This window comes from Nicotiana attenuata, unplaced genomic scaffold (assembly GCF_001879085.1).
Source record: "Nicotiana attenuata strain UT unplaced genomic scaffold, NIATTr2, whole genome shotgun sequence".
NCBI lineage: Eukaryota > Viridiplantae > Streptophyta > Magnoliopsida > Solanales > Solanaceae > Nicotiana > Nicotiana attenuata.
The window spans coordinates 43,549-48,790 of NW_017672754.1; the positions used below are offsets into that span (position 1 = coordinate 43,549).

Consider the following 5,242-nt stretch of genomic DNA (forward strand, 5'->3'; position numbering starts at 1 on the left):
GTTAAAAGATAAATTTCTTAATATGTGAAAAGAGCAAAAAAAAAAAAAAGTCAATTAAAGTAAATCGAAAGTAAGAACTTTAATTTCATTAATATGCTTTGGATCCGTCATTTACTGCATGGTCCGTGGCAAAATATATTGCCACCTTGAGTTGACTTATAGTTCACATGAAATAATGTGATAGGCATACACTACTGACGAGAAGGAAGTGCTTCAGTTCTCACGTGCATCTTTAATAAACTTATTTTCGCAAAATAAAGGATCAGGTCAACACATTAATTTGGAGAATCTTACACAAAATAGCAAACTATTATAAAATGTATTTTTCCTTTTTAAGAAAGTGTGAGAGAGAAAACTATTTAAAATTATATAAACTTCATTATTTACTAGCGGAGGTGAGCCCAGGCAACTTGAACATTAAAAATGTTAATTAATATACTTTAAAAAAAACGGATTATAGTCCAACCGAGAGAGTAATATCACTACATGAGAGGTCTATAAATTACGCCCTTCAGAAGATAATAAAATGCTCATGCAGAAACTTTTACGAAGTGTAAAGTACTATTTTTTTTATAACATGATATTGCTTAAGTTTGGTTTCGTGCTCACCGTTCTTCTCATGACAATTACTAGTTAGTATATCTCTCTTTTATCTCTAATTCAAACTGATATAATTGTGCTTACAAATGCATGATGGAACATAGACGCTACATATTTCGTATATACACAAATATACATATGTTCCTATATATCCATGTTGTTTAAAAATGTTAGTTTTATTCATGTTATATTATTCATAATTTGATTTTGATGATTTTGATTGTAAAATATTTCAGTCAGCTTGCCATGGTTCTCAAATTCTAAAGTGGAGGCGATTCAGAATGTTGAACATGATCTCTCAAGACTCGAAAGGAGCCTAGTCCCTCGTCTTAATGGCTTTTTCACTTGTGGGAGAACTTGTGTAACTTCAAAAGAGTGCGAAGATTGCTGGATTTGTTGTACTTGTCGATTTGGTTATTGTGACACAGTTGCTCCGTAGAGTGCAAATTGCACATTATCGTCCAAATGCAACAAACTCTAGTACCATCCCCACTATGAATCTTTACTTTGGTGTGATTTCAGTGTTTCTTTCAATGTTTCATTGTCTTTTAGTCTTTGTACGAATAATGGAAAAGTTAATTGAACGACTTTCTATTTATTTAACAAAAATAAAGGATATCGACTTCAAAAGGTGATCACGTACACTAGTATTTTGAGACTTGCATCGCTCATCATATTCATGCATTTACTTGTTTATTTATCATCTATTAGCCTTCATTTTTTTTTTGATGTATTGTTTTCTTTCCAATTTATTTATGTCACGATCAGGGGCGGATATAGCCTACCGGCAATGGGTTCATCTGATCAATCCATACTTTTGTCACGATCCGGATTTTCCACCCTCGGGAGTCGTGATAGCGCCTACTAATGTGAGCTAGGCAAGCCAAACCTTTAACTACATACCTCATTATCCAATTATTTCTTTTTAACAATTATAAGGCGATCACGTGATAACAGTGAAAATTCAAATTTAAGCGGAAGACAACGATAAAATGTATGAAAACTGTATCTATTACAAATACTTAAGCCTTAACCACCCAAAACCTGGTGTAACAGACGGTCTAAGATTTACTACATACAAAGTCTGAAGAAAATATCAATACACTGCTTCTGAATATAAGGAAAATGAAACAGGAAATAAGGGATAGAGGAGACGCCACGGCCTGCGGACGCCTACAGGTCTACCTTGGATCTCCGCGTGGACTGAAGGTAGCCTCCAAACTACGGTCCGAAGTCAACAGCACTGAGATCTGCACAAAAGAGTGCAGAGTGTAGCATCAGCACAACCGACCCCATGTGCTGGTAAGTGCCTAGCCTAACCTCGGCGAGGTAGTGACGAGGCTAAACCAGACTGCCACATTGTGATGACCCAAAATGTCATCTTTAAATTAAATAATTATCTCGATATTTAAAGACCTTGAAAAGAGTTATTAATCATTCCTCGACTTGCGTGCGCAGTCTGTATAATTTTCTGGAGGGTTTTTATGTGAAAAATGGATTAAAATGTAAATTAGAGCTTTAAAACTCAACTGAGTTGACTTCGGTCAACATTTTGGATAAACGGACCCGGACCCGTGATTTGACGGTCCCGGAAGGTCCGGGGAAAAATATGGGACTTGGGCGTATGCCCGGAATCGAATTCCGAGGTTCCAAGCCCGAGAAATAAATTTTTGAAGAAAATTATTTTCTAGAAATTTCTATGAGATTTGAAAATGAATGGTGATTAGAGCTTGATGGTATAGGGCCCGTAGGTACAGGTCTTATATGTGATTTAAGATAAGTCTCTGAAGTTTGGTAAGAAACGGACTTGAAACGACCTGAATCGGATCGTTTTGAGAAAATTGGAAATTTGAAGTTTCCAGTTCGATAGTGAGATTTTGATCCGAGGGCCGGAATGGAATTCCGGAAGTTGGAGTAGCTTCGTAGTGTTGAATGTGACTTGTGTGCAAAATTTCAGGTCATTCGGATGAGGTTTGACAGATTTTTTGATCGAAAGTGTAATTTGAGAGTTTTTGGAATTCTTACGCTTGAATACGATGTAAAATTTGTGTTTTGATGTTGTCTTGAGCGTTCTGAAGATTGGAACAAGTTTGAATGATGTTCTAGGATTGGTTGGCATGTTTGGTTGAAGTCCTGGGGGCCTCGGGTGTGTTTCGGGGTGGTTTCGGATCATTTCGGGCTGTTTTGCAATAGTTGAAGCTGGTATCTGGTGTTGTTCTTCGCGTCCGCGAGGTCCTCTCGCATTCGCGAAGAAGGATTTGGCTTTTGGGATTTTGTTCTACGCGTTCACGAAGAGAGCCTCGCGTTCACGAAGAAGAAGAAATTCTGTTGCGCAGGTTTTAATTCGGAGGCTCATATCTCTCAATATACAATGCATTTTGAGATGATGCAAAACCAAAAGTTGTAGCTCTTTGAATCTAGTTTCCAGAAACATATTATAATAGTCATTTGGACATCTAAAGCAAAAGTTATGGCCATTATACTAGAGGCTCTCCGAGAAGAGTTTGGAAAATAATTTTTGAAAATTTTGTTCTTCACGAACGCGTGAGGAGGACCGCGAACGCGAAGAACAAATCCCTGGGCAGCACAATAAAGTCCAAACTCGTCTCACTCTTCCATTTTTGGACCAAGGGAGCTCGGGGTGAGGCAATTTTTCGAGAGATTTTCAAGGAAAACATCGGGGTAAGTGTTCTTAACTCAATTTTGATTAGATTACTCGAATCCATTGTTGTTTTTAACATTTAATTGGTGGTTTTAGTTGGTAAAATCTTGAAAACCCTCTTGGTTTAATTTGAAGATTTGAGGGTCGCGTTGATGTCGGATTTTGGTAAAATTTGTATAGTTAGACTCGTGGTTGAATGAGTTATCAGATTTTGTGAGTTTTGTCGGATTTTGAGACGTGGGCCCCACGGACGATTTTGAGTTAAATTTCGGACTTTTGTTGGAAAATTAGTATTTTCACATGGAATTAATTCGTACGATTTACATTGAGTATATTGAATTATTATGACTAGATTTGAAGCTTCGGACGAATTCGCGAGGCAAAGGCTTGTTGGAATTTTGAATTGGTTGCAAAGCGAGGTAAGTGTTTGGTCTAACCTTAGCTTGAGGGAGTAGGAGTTGTGTCATAATTGTTATGTGTTATTTGTTGAGTATGACGTATAGGCATGGTGACGAGTATCTATACGCTGGTGTCAAGCATGCCCGTGAATCTTATACTTTGATTAGTGTCCTATTTTACTTAACTAAAGAGTTTTGCCTCTCCTATTGTCACGTTATATTTTCCTAACTACTTGACTCGTGTTGATTTCCTTATTATTGACTTGTATATTGTGGGATCGTTGCTACGTGTTAGCTTTCCCGCTATTGAACTGTTCCCTTTATGCCAGTATTCTTTTTTGTGGTTATTCCTTTGAGCTGGTTCTACCATTTTCACGTGATTTACAGCCCATGAGTTGATTTACTTGTCTTACCTTGTATTATTGTCATTTATTCTTTTTATATGTATTGCGGTGATGTCCAGTCCTTCTGTTGTGATGTAACTATTGATTCTGTTGGTTGCGTTGTGTATTTATTTTTGGACTACGGATGTGGGATTCCGGTAGCTCCCCCTTGTTTGTTTACTTTGGGACTATGGGTTAGATTCCCGGGAGATCCCCCTGCACATTAATTTGGTACTACAGGTTAGATTCCCGGGAGATCCCCCTGCACAGTTATATGGAACAACGGGAATGCACCCGGTAGATTCCTCCAGTACTGGGTATTTACATTTGTGACTACGGATCGGGATTCCGGTAGATCCCCGCGCATTATGAGTTGGACTACGGGACTTCACCCGGGAGATCCACTGATATTTATATTTGGGGACTACAGGAAAGTATCTTGGGAGATCCCCGGTTGTTATCTTTGTGTTGAGCTGTACTCCTTCCGTGATTATTTTGTCTCCGTTGTAATTGTTGTTATAAATTCAAGTGTTTTAATGGTTTAGATTCCTTTACGGCTGTGATCCTTTGTGTGGGAATTCATAGTGTTGACAATACCTCGCCCTATTTGTTTCATATATATTCAATACTTCAAATTTCAACAACTGTTACATTTTTAACTCAATTGATATCTCAACTAAATTTTTCTTAAACCGTTTGCGGTTGTACTTTACTTAAGAAGGAATTTCTACTAAGTTAATTTATCAAATCCCTAGGTAAAAGTAATAATCCATTCGATGTTGTATTCTAATTGAAACATGGTACTTTATTTATTCAAATTATTTCTAAAAATAACTTCATCTTTTCGTGATGAGTTTCAAATGGGTTTAGAAGTTGTACTCTACTTCTTGTTTAGTAAATGAGGCTCCGTGAACATTCTTAAATTGTATTGGGTTATGGACCCTATGAACTGAGTAACCTGAGAACGTTGTTGCGCAATGTGAAACAGAAATCTGTGGGTACAAGGTGCCGGGGGAAATATATATTATTTATGATTATGAAATGAGGCGTCACAATGTGACCTTTACTCGAAAGAGTTATATTCGAAAGATGTTTGTTTGAAGGAAATATATTTGAAAGATATTTATAGTTGAAGGACTTGATTAATTGATTGCACTTGTATACATTATTTTTTGAGCAATATTTATGGTGTTTTTGTT

General features: G+C 37.0%; 1 long non-coding RNA gene across 1 annotated transcript; it reads left to right on the forward strand.

Annotated features, from left to right (window-relative positions):
• The first annotated feature begins 509 nt into the window (after window positions 1-509).
• Window positions 510-1,230, forward strand: LOC109214380. The gene is made up of 2 exons (XR_002066170.1): window positions 510-632; window positions 837-1,230. It is a non-coding gene; the product is annotated as an uncharacterized LOC109214380 (long non-coding RNA).
• The last annotated feature ends 4,012 nt before the right edge of the window (window positions 1,231-5,242 follow it).